Genomic DNA, 12,455 nt, shown 5'->3' on the forward strand with positions numbered 1-12,455 from the left:
CTATTTTTTTCAGAAAATACTGATAGGTTTGCTGTTGTCCCGGGCCGTACCTACAAATTTATTATATATTGAGTTTTTTGAAGACTACTTGCTCATTTTAGGAAAGGAAAACACTGGAGAATTAGTTTTGTATTAGGGGAATAAGTTGCAAAAACTGGAATCTGAAAAAATAAAAAGATTAACCAATAACATTTTACTACACTACCGTTTTTAAGATGGTAGTATATCATGCTACAGTACTATCTGTAGATAAGCTTTTGTTAAACTTTTAAAGTAATTTCAGTAGGCAATTACTAATGTTTTAGTAGTCTAAGCCAGGATTGATGGTAGCTTGATTGGCTGTAGCAGTTACTAAAGTTCACATTTTATGACCTCCTTAAAAATATTAATTTAGAAGCTTATGAATTAGTCTCTGGAGTCACCCTGAATTAACAAATACTGAGCTATCTTTTAGCTTTTGAAATTCTTCTGTTAAATAATTTCCATCTACTACCGAACTTCACAGTGTTTTCAAGAACTTCATTTTCTAGATAGCGCAGGAGTAACACTTTCATGGCCAGAACTAAATTGCACAAATGTTCTCATAGATAGTCTCTCGTTCTGTGCCATCATTAAAAAAAGAGTCTGGTTGGTCACTCCTGCCCCTCCTGTGTGCTTGACACACACGTATTTGTGTGATCACATAGTGACTTCAATTGAAGAGCCGAGTTGTGCTTTTAAAAATGGGATAGTCTAACTGAATCACCAACCTAATCTGCTTCAGCATGTGGCTGAAAAAAATGTTTGTGGTGGGGGCTGCAGCATCAGGTGTGAGCAGCTGGGATCAGTAGAGCTCTTCTTCCCACAATCTGATTCAACTGTCTTTCCTGAGCTACTTCCAGTTGCAAAACTGGCATCACTGTGCTCTTCTTGATTACCTGTGTTTGTCTTCAACTCTTGTTTTTTCTCTTTTCTTCCTCTAATTTGCAGGATCCAGGACAAAACATTTAACAAAGCATTTAGCAAGCAGAATATGAAAGCTGAAGAGCTTCCACAGAAGGTCAGAAGAGCAATTGCTGAGAAGAGCAACTGAGAACAGAAGCATTGTACTTGCACAGGTTCCTTGGACACGAGGCATGCCATGGTTCAACAGTAACCTCCTAAATTGAAAGCAACATGGCTCTACCTTTGAGCTGACCTTCTGTGCCTATTTGGGAATCAGTAAAAAGGCAGTCTTGATAACCTTAGAAGGTGGTGGGAGATCTGGCTCCTTTCACTGTATTCAGTGATTCTGAAAGGGGCAGTGGCAGGCTCTGACACAGGATAAGGAAAGCTGCCAGAGGAGGTGTGAGAAGCCTTTGGAGAATTTTATCAGACATTTTGGATCTTCACTCTGCCTGTCATGGGAAAAGCAGTTTTGTGTCAAAAGCTGTAACTCATACAGAAGACTCTGCTAATGCAGTAGTCGCAGTCTACCTAAGAGCTGCTTCCTCCTCCAAATCACCTTTTTTCTGTGGGAAACTGAGCTGAAGGAATGGGCCACAGTGCCTGCACTTTTACTTCCTGGGAGAGCACAGACTTGCCAGCTGGCTAAAGCACCCTGAGGCTAGGCTGCAGCAGGAGGAGATAATTTCCCCTAATGGTTCTGCATAGACAAGCTAAACCATTGGAAGGAAACACAGACAATTCTGATGGCATCTACTATGTAGGGACTTTTGCCAAACAGGGAACCAAATATGCTGGAAGAGAGCTGAATGTGTAGGGAGATGTACCATGAGGTCTAGGACTTAGGGATGCTAAAGTTGGACAGTGTCAAGGCTGGTTTTGCTGAAACTTGCTGGGTACAGGTGAAATAAACTACTAATACTAAATTGGAAGAAGGGAGCACTGAGGCAGACGGAAGCTGAGGTTTCACGTTCTAGGGCAGGCCAAACAATTGGTTTTACGTGTATTTCCTTTCGCACAATCCACTCACTGTCTGCCACACCTGTGCGACAGCCCAGTTAGGTGCAGAAGAGAGGACTTGCTATAAAAGATTTAGAAAATACTGTCAAGTCCACAAAATAGGCCAAGGGAATACTGGTTATTGCATTCTAGTTCCACAGAAGCTTTCAGCTGGAGCTTTAAAATAGCATCCAAGATAACTAACAGTCTAGATAAACCTTGTTTTGGTATTTTCTTCTGGATGGTTTAGGAATCTCAGTTCAGTGTTGAACTGAGTGTTGCTTATTATGAAATCCCTATGGAGAATGCTGTGCTGTCGGAGTTGGTTGCTATTTTGAAAGATTACTGTTCTCTCCCAATCTAATAATGTTTGTGTGATCGCACCTGTTTGCCAAAACAAGAAAGGTTAGCTTGAACAGGTCAAGTAATAGGTCTTTGCTGTTATTAAACTATTTAACCCTGTTGACTGAGTGAACAAATTAGGAAGCAGCTACACGAGCAGTGTAACTGGCAAGTCATGATTTCAGACTGGAAAAAGAATGGTGATGAGGTACCCTAGTATCAGAATAGGGAATACACTTTGGTTATCATGGCTGTAGCAGAGGCTGGAAGAGGATATGAGTCCAAACTCTTACCATTATATTAACAGGTGCATATGTCAATTGAACCATTAAACTGGGCACTCTGATAGTACAATGTAAAACATTTCAGTGTCTAACTCCTCTCAAACATCTCTCCAGCTATCTGAAGAATCAACGACCTCGTCCTGCCCTTCTTTCTCTGAAAAGATTAGGAACTGACCTGAGCATTTGAAGTGTTAGGAGCCATACCAAGTAGTATCTTCATCTGAGAGAAGTTATGTTTTCATGAGTGCTTTCTAAAATCAGGTAATTAAAAAAATTTCAAAATGAAATACAATGAAAATAATAATATGAAAGAAAATGTGGACTAAAATCATATGTCTTTATTGGAACCCAAAAAACCACAGTGAGAACAAGTAGTTTTCAACTTTCTTATCTCCATGGATCCAGTGTTCAATTTACAGAGATCTCAAAGCTTATAGTAACACATACACAAATCTCTGAAGTGTATCCAGATGCCATAACCAAATACAATATATGCCATTCTCTACAAAAACAAGCATTGCACTTTGGAGAAGTCAGCAGTCTCTTTCCTTCCAAATGTCCAAACAAAAATGAGTAGTCGGCTCTATTACTAGCTATGGGATTCTATTAGGATTCCTCAGCATAACTTTTGCAATTGTGCTTACAAAGATCCCAAATGAAAATGGCATAGGAACCATATGTCCTTCTGAATTTTACACCAAATATTTGTAGAACAAAGGACAAACGATTGCTCATGACTTGCATTTCCACCCCAGCAATCAAATGAGAGAATCAAGTAAAAAGAAAAAAATCAATGATCTTACGAGACAAACTGCTTCTTCCTGAAGCACCTTGATTTTGCAAGGTGGTAGACTGTGCTGACTTCTGAATGCCTTGATGTCATATAGTCATGCTGTGATTTAGTCTGCTGCCTATCCTGCACTATCACATTTCAGCATGTCTTTGTAGCTTTTGCTTTTAGTAGAACTCACTGGAGACATAGGTTATTTCAGTGCCTTGTTCCCTGTCTGAATGTTGGTACTCAGCCTCTTAGTCTACATCAATACTAGTAAATTAAACATAGCTGGGACTACAATGTTCTCTGATGCTGAAGCCAACTGGCATGGAACAATTCTCATACACACTATTAAGCTTCAAAACAGGGCAACCACATCCACGTTCCCTCCTGGGAATGGTTTCTGGCTTGGGATAGCTGATCTAGGTCTCGACTGTACTGGGGCCTAACACCTTAACGGTATTGGCAGTCAAGTTCCAGCGCCCAGGAATATATGCTAGACCTCTTTATTTTACTAATAGAGATTGCTTCAGTTGCATGATATCTTCAAAAGCCAAGCTTTTTCCGACAATAGCAGGTAGTATGGTCCAGTTCCATAAGTAGGCTGAGGTCTTGAGGAAAGTCTGTTCTAGAAAGGCAGAGAGGAGATAACACTCACTATTCTGCAAGAAATTTATCCTCTCTAACAATGAATGAATCATTGCCCCTGACTAAAAGAGAGAGAAGACACTTTTTTTTTTTTTTTTTAATTCCTGGTGCTTTTGCTAACATACAAGTGGCAATTAGCTACCAATAATTTATAGACCATAGAAGGGGCCAGAGCTATTGGATTTAATGAGAAATGTAAAATACATGATGGTGTCGTGAGATATAGGGTTAGAAGAAACCTCATTAAAGAAACTGAATGAAAACCTTGAAGTTGAAATACAAATTATATTGAATACAATACATTGTATTCAAAATTTCCTGTCTTTGGGGGCCTCTTGAACTATCCTCTAAGTATTATCAGCCGTCTTTAAGATTAACCTAGCATGAGTGTAACACTGTAATCAGTAGTGCCCCATTGGTGATGTGATATTTTTCTGGTAAACCTACCAGTAATATTGCAGTTTCCTATAAACTGGCCGGGGTGGGGGTGGAGCTTATACACAGATAATTCATCCTTTATCTCTTCAAGTATGCTTTCCAGTAGAATTCATCACCTTAATTATTATAGCCTCTGCAGCTTAAAATTCATTAACCAGATATTTTTTTGTTGCCAAATTACTTGCACATACGTGGTGAAAATATTCTCTGTGTCTGTACGTATGTTTCATCAGCCACACTGCCATCTTCAAAGTAGTGTGACTACTTTAATGGCTTAATTAGCTTTCTGGGTCTCCCATGCAGGCAAGAAAATGCTGTGGTGAGTGATACAGCTGCACAGACTTGCATAAGAAATTATTAGAGGTAGTTTTCCTAACTTTTGTATTCTAATAAGCAACAAGGATCTTAGAATCAGTGAGATTATATAAACGCAGTTATTTACTGGCAGCAGCTGATGTTTTTCTCTCCTCTATTTTTACATTTGAGGATAAAGTGTAATTTATGTTCTGGGCATACTCTACTAGAAGTTTTAAATCACTTCATGAGGCTTTCAGCATGGCTTATGTCATTTATCCATCAGCGCTCAGTCCATTTAATCCTGGCCTCTCAGCTGTACAGACCTAGCCCCTGTTGTGAGTGATCGGCCTGCTTGAGTGCTCCCAGCTTCTCCTGTCACATCACATTTGCATAAAAGAGGACGGATAACCAAATTTGAGCACACAAATGAAAATGCTAAGCGCTGAACCTGTCACAGTTGTTGTTCAACTAATTGTGAAAAATTTGATTTGCTGGCTTTTCACTGTTTATCATGTGGACCCCCTTCTCAAATTTGTGTTGGCTTCTGCTTCTGTGCATGTAGCTTTTAAACTCTCTACACAAGCAGCCCACCCTGGGGATTACTTACCTCTCCTACCAGCTTTTAATGTTGGCTCATCTACTTGACTAAATTAGGCCACCATGGCAAACAAACACATAATTAAAAACCTAGGAAAGACAACTGCAGTTGCACTTCTTAAATTGATTTTGCAGTCTATTACTGGTATATGCCTTTGCATTTGGCCATTTTTTCTTGTCCTTCCATAAACCCTGAAAATACCTTTGCTTTTGATTAGGTATAGAAGCAACCAACACTATTTCGAAATGAAGACTAAGATTTTCTTCTGAAAAGGGAATAGTAAATAAAAACATTCTCTTGCTGGACAATTTGTAGCAGCCCATTACACAGGTACTGTATTCATTTGAAATTAATAACCCTTTTTGAATTGATGCAAAAGCTCATGGATGAAGCATCTTTGAATTTCAGCGATTTTACGAAATTCTGTTTTTTGACTTAGCAGTTAAAAGCGCATTTGGAAAGTTGTCGTGCATGCTTCTGTTTCAAAGCTCCTTCTTGTAACTTGCATAATTTACATGTCACTTCTCATAAACATACACCGAAAGGACAGCAATTAAAAGAGTTGAATCTCATATTCCTCCTTTTTTTTTTTTTTTGGGGGGGGGGTAGGGTTGTCCATCCAAGCAGTCTAGATGAAAATACAAAAAATACTCATTCACATATCCAAATCCTCCAACCCTGTGTTATCTACAGTGGTGTTACTCTGAATGCATGTAGCTATCGTGATTTAAGGTGGATAGCAACATGCACACAAGGGATACAAATTACAAAAATCATTTCAAAACCTCTAAAAACAACCTGATAAGAAAGCTGGTGTATAGAAGTATAGAAATAATTGATGTTTTGCTGGCTGAACTGAAATATCAAGATAATTGCTTTGGAATGAAGGAAATACTTTGTCACCATATTAAACTTGCGATTAAAATATTGTTTAAAATTTTGAATATTTTGCTTAAAATACATTTTAATTTCATATAATTTTATTATTGAAGAAGAAGAGTCTCTGAAGTGAACTTCATGTCAGGTGCATTTACTGATAATAGCGCTAGTCATATGGCACAATTCCTTACATAAGATGATCAAGGCCTGTCTTAAAACTGTATAATATTTTCCTCTATTTCTTTGGTAAAATTGTACAAACATTGCACATTGTTTTCTAACAGTTAGGATCTCTATAATATGTAGCCTAAACTCATTTAAGTCTAGGTTAACTAGCCTTTATTTTAAATAGCTTTTCTCCCTTATGTTGACTTCCTTAATACATTCATAAGCAGCAGTCATATATCTTTCACTATTCCAATTCTGGGCTCCCCAGGACAAGAGAGACATGGCACTACTGGAGAGAGTCCAGCGGAGGGCTACAAAGGTGATGAGGGGACTGGAGCATCTCTCCTCTGAAGAAAGGCTGCGGGAGCTGGGCCTGTTCAGCCTGGAGAAGAGAGGACTGAGAGGTGATCTCATCAATGTCTACAAGTATCTGAAGGGAGGGAGTCAAGAGGATGGGGCCAGTCTCTTCTCCGTGGTGCCCAGCAATAGGACAAGAGGCAACAGGCATAAACTGAAACACAGGCAGTTCTATCTGAACATGAGGGAAAACTTCTTTGCTGTGAGGGTGACTGAGCATTGGCACAGGTTGCCCAGAGAGGCTGTGGAGTCTCCTTCTCTGGAGATATTCAAAACCCGCCTGGACGCGATCCTGGGCAATGTGCTCTAGGTGACCTTGCTTGAGCAGGAGGGATGGACTAGATCTCCAGAGGTCCCTTCCAACCTCAACCGTTCTGTGATTCTGTGACCTTCTTAGCCTTCATTTTACTAGGCTCAGCAGGCCAGATTGTTAAAGGGCTTTGATGCATAAGGTCTGATGTATTCAGCTGTAGCAGTTTAAGATATTAACATTCACAGCTCTGTGAGCTAGAGAGCACTACCTTTTATTAAATTAGAAATCGCTCTTATTAAATAGAGATCACTACCTCTTATTAAATTTTGCCCTTTTTCTTTATTTTTACCACCAAATTCTACTGTGGTTAAAAATTCAGCTAGAGAAATGATTCTTACCCAAAACATTTTGCTTGTCTGCTGTCAGTTTCCTTCTTCACATCCTTCTTTTACATTATACTACTTTATCTTCTTCCTTATTAACAGCTTTCAAGAGTTGACCTCCTTTCCTGCCCCCTTTCTTGAGTTTGCCTATGAATTATAGTAATTACACAAACTGTATTTGCAAAATAAAGCATCTGGAAAGCAGAGATGCTGAAGTGTTTGGAAGAGACTATTTGTCACTGCATCAGGCCTAGAGCATCAAACTGAGGAGCAACGTAAAATCAAGAAATGAGTTAGCTAAGAAAATCTTCATTCTGTACTTAACAAACTGCGACTACTTTGCCAACAGATTTGATTCTGAAAAGCTGTGAAGTTGCAAGCTCTTGTAATCAATATAGGAAAGCCTAGACCAAAAAGGTGGCTTACAGATTCCCTGAATGCAGTTACATCTTTTAGATTAGTCTCAGTAACCTTCAACAAGATGTTCCAGAGTGTATCTTATATACCCTTCCAGTTTTTCCTAGTTTCAAAATACCTCCTAATAACTGAAATATCCTAAGTTATCTTTGTGATTCAAGAGGCAGAAGAAGATTCATCTACTGGAGAGAGTATGTCCTATATTAAATACCCTTTTCTTCATATCAAGAGAACAATAAAAATCACTTAGTTCACCCTGTTCTTCAACAGTGGGATTAATATCTATTGATGAACTATTATCTCTTCTTACCATGCAGTAATTTGATCTAGTAGTCTCAAATTGATAGCAAAACTGGACTGAATATTTAGGTCAGCTATAAGGATCACGCAATTTCTCCATTGACTAATTGACTGTAGCTTTAAGAATAGTGTCTTAGCCTATATGTGCATCATACTCATGACAGCAAGATAAATGTTCACGAATGGGGTGGAGTTACAATCTTTTTCTCAGATTTCAGTAAACAAGATGTGAATTTACTGTGTTTCTAACTTTATTGATATGTGGAAATTCTATTGTTAAATCCTGGAATTTTAGCATTCATTTGAAAAAAAGGAATCTTCATCTGTTGTTTCAATTACTTTGCCTCACTCTGAATTTAGGTATGTATCTTAGGTGTATTCTGAAGGAGTATACAAAAGGGAGAATGGAAAGGAACAAGTACAATGCCCACAGAATCAAATAGCTCTTGGGTAAGTTTTGCAGTCTAAGTATCTGAGACAACTGAACTGAAAGGCAGTTTTTGAAAAGGTAAATTAGGGTGCTAGAATTTGGGAGCAGTGATGGATTCAGATTTTAAACTTTCTTTAGTAAGTTTATCTCTTGAATGAATGTGAACATGCAATCCTGCAGACTGCGTTCTTGATGTAAATGTCTGATTTACAGTTTGAGAAACTGCATTGCAGGTTTTCTTCAGATTCTGAACAGAGAGAGGGCATGAAATGTGTTTAAAATTTTGAACAGGTATTAATAGAAAATGTTTTGCCATATTCCCTCAGCTCTAATAAAATGTACACTTTCCATTTATCCTTCAACTGGATATCTATTGATGTTTGATTAACAACAGTCTCCTCTATTTCTATAAGAACCTTCATGTAATTCATGGGAATTTTCTCATTTTCTCAGGTCCACCTGGGTAAATGAAGGTTCCTCCTCAGCATCCTTAGGTTGGATGTTACAGTAAGTAAACTTCCATTAACTTGCTTTTTGTTTGGCATTAGGTTGCAGGTAACTTCATCAGCATGTAAGAAAGAGATGCAATTGCTCTGTCTCTCCCCATATATTCTACCATACAAAGCTGACCCGCTTCCCATCAGCTTAGCTCTTGACAATAGCTAAATGCAAAATGTTGAAGAATAAGCACGAGCAGAAAGGATTAGGAGGTTACACCTACACGTCTCCATGGTCTATGGGCATTCACAGAGAAAGAGATACATTAAACTCTCTGCTCTTTTTCATATGAAAAAGGAAACTTACATACCCTATGGATAAAATGCGTTGACCTACTGTATTGCAGTAATTTCATAAGCATGAATAATAATAAGCATTCATAAGCATGAATAAGTCTACTTTTCCCCCCTTTCTGCTAAATAACAAGGCAACCCTCATCACTGAGGATACAGCTAAAATACACCTCTCCATCTTGGAAATTCGTAGGTTGTAAGGCCAGATGGGACCATTATGACCATCTTGCCTGACCTCTTCTATAGCATAAGCCATAGGCCAATAGTTGTGATTTCAAATGCATTAGAGTGCTATTTATAGGATACAAATTTTATGGGGAATGGCAGAACGTATAGTGCTCTGAAATTCTGCTAGATATTTTTACTTCCATAGTAGCATCTATACTGTTCTGGGTTGGTACATGTAAGTGTTAAAAAAACAGCAACAACAAATCCAGAATTTCAAAGAATTTACTAAAAAATCTGTTTGCGTCTAGTAAAACTGCTCAGCACAACGGCTGCAAAATCATATTCTTAGTAACATAGAGGTGATATAAAATAATCTATGCAATTTATTAATTACCAAATCCTATAGAATCCAACTAATAAAAAAAAAGATTTTAAAAAAAGAAGACTAACTGGTCTTCGCACTAACTGAAGTATTTGAGCAAGAATAGAGAAAACCTGAACAAAATTGGCATACCTTTCACAGGCTCAGTCTTATCCTTTTCCCTTTTTCTAGAGTTCCTTTTCCTTTTGGGTTGACATTAAAAACTATTCTGCTTTTAACCTGGATAGTGTAAAGATTTCCATGAGTGCTATAAATCGAAATTGATTTTAAATGTTAACTAGTTCAGAAGTAGACCTCGACTCTGTTATACATCTAAAGCAAATTGAACTGGATCCCATGCCTAGCTTTGTAAAATTGTCATCCTTTCTTATGTATTTAATATTTCCATTCATGAAAAAATGAAATCATTAGTCCTCCAGTTTCATTTCCTATGTATCTGAGATCCAGGAAATGGTCTCTGCCTTTTCAGTAGAAGTCACTAATGAAATGCACTGCTTTGAGCAGTCCTGTAAGTCCTAATCAAACCAAACAAGCTGTCTTTCACTGCTCAAATCTTGGCAACAGATACCATGCCTGTTTTTTTTAAAGATGAGAATCTAGATATCACCCATGTTTGTATTTGCAGCTGGGAAGGGAGCAATAAAAGGACAATTAGCATTTCTACAGTTCATTGGTTAAAATGATTTAACTTACCTTTTAGCAAAGTAATAAAGATCCTTGACATAATTGCATCATTTCGTTAAACACTAAGAGTGATGAGAGAAAATAACATGGATATCATTGGTAAAAGCTGTTTGTCTACGTGTATTGAAATATGTTAAACAAGATCTTGTGGTAGAGCCTATGCAAGTCAGATCAGTCCCTTCTTCGCCTAGTCGTCTCTAAAATTATACAAATTTAAAGACAGGTATTTTTAAAAAAGTGTGCCTGAAAAAAGCAGACAGGAGGCTGAATATATCCCTTAAAAACTTTGGGGAATTAGTTGTCAGCAAAATAGCTTGATTTTATAAAATCTGAAATGCTTTGTTCGGAGAGCCCCTCTGTCACGCCTAAGTTTTGACAAACTCTTATGATGAGTGCAGAAGGATGTTTGCATTTTGATCCATTCACTAGTAAATTCTCTGAGACCCTGGATAATTACAACATTTAGCTAAAAAAGGTTAGTTTAAAAGCAACTTTTAAAGATATTTTGATGAGAGAAAGAGAAAAGGGATGAAGAGGCCAATTAACCAATTTTTCTTGGCCTTTCTCTCACACACAGATGCATTCTGTACAAACCCCTGTTTTGATGTATGATTTTAATTAATCCCAGTCTTTTGATTTCTGCAAAAAGGAGGTTAGCAAATGTAACAATGCTCGAGAGTTTCTTTATCGTAAAAGACACATAATTTCAAGCATTTAATAAGGTAGATTTATTCTGGGTAGTTTAGTTTGCACATTCACTCAAACAGCCCTCCCCAAAGACAACATTAAAAATGTGATTAGTTAGCTGCCATCAATAACACAAAATAGGAAAACACTCTCTGAAGGGACAGCTTTGTGGAGGGCACTGCACAGTATGTAGTAAAAATATATGGCCTAATAAGTTTACATTTGCAGGCTCATTTGTTAAAACTCTTGAATTTCTAATTTGTGTCGGAAAGATAAATGGATGGGGCCTCAGTAAAGTGTGAGATTAATACTGATGGATGGGGATTCAGATTTTTGCTAGCCTCTTACTTCTGTATAACCCAGTAGGCAGTTTATGGAGAAAACCCAATGTAAATAAAAAAGAGGACATTATTTACTTTGGTCAAGGCCAATTACCAGTTATATTGTTCTTTTCAACTTTATAGTTTGGATGTAAATTATCCTTATCTAATTATTGTTTAATGCATTTTGGTAATCAAGCCCTTACAAAGTGTAATTAGATGCTAAAAAGGACAGGCAGCCGATGGTTACTTTGATACATTGTGAATAGTCAAATAGTAGAAACAGAGGCCTCTGGGACTTTTAGGGGTACAGAGTGGAAGAAAAATAGTAAAACATATTATATAATAAAATCTGTCTCATACCTGAATAAAAATATTCACAAGAAAGGAAAATGAGTGGAGGTTAATACAAATACTAAAACAAGTGGGATCTGCAGGTGTCATACGCAGTACTTCTATTTCAGCAACCTTACATATGCAGTGTCAGAGCAATGTTATAGGCATGTGATAAAGAAACAGACAGTACAGGTTATAGTGGCATTTCTTACCTCTTTGGCAAAAGGTACTTCTGAGCTTGGATGAACTTTACGAACTAAAAAAAGAAAAGTTGTCATATTCTAATGAAGCAAGTTGCAAGTTCTCTTTTTAAAATAAAATATGAATATAGACATGATGGAAAGAAAGGCATTAGTAAAGGAGTAAGAGAAGGGACACTGCAACATGAATGAACACAAAAGAAAGCTCAGTATTGTAATGCTTCTGTAGGTGTAGTACCTTTAGGTCAAAGTTAATCTGGAAGTCTTCAGTATTTGTAAAACAGCACATATTGAAGTGTCAGTACAGGTTGTTAGGGGCTGCCAAATCCAGCAGCTGGATAGAGGTGAGGCTGCTGCATCTCCATGCCTCCAGATCCAACCAGTAGTGAGGCTGA

At 37.7% G+C, this 12,455-nt stretch overlaps 1 long non-coding RNA gene across 1 annotated transcript; it reads left to right on the forward strand.

Moving 5' to 3' along the window:
* Positions 1-304: 304 nt before the first annotated feature.
* LOC138065141 (uncharacterized) lies at positions 305-7,611 on the forward strand. The gene is made up of 3 exons (XR_011138293.1): positions 305-2,810; positions 5,523-5,635; positions 6,621-7,611. It is a non-coding gene; the product is annotated as an uncharacterized lncRNA (long non-coding RNA).
* The last annotated feature ends 4,844 nt before the right edge of the window (positions 7,612-12,455 follow it).

This window comes from Struthio camelus, chromosome 1 (assembly GCF_040807025.1).
Source record: "Struthio camelus isolate bStrCam1 chromosome 1, bStrCam1.hap1, whole genome shotgun sequence".
In the NCBI taxonomy this organism is placed as follows: Eukaryota; Metazoa; Chordata; class Aves; order Struthioniformes; family Struthionidae; genus Struthio; species Struthio camelus.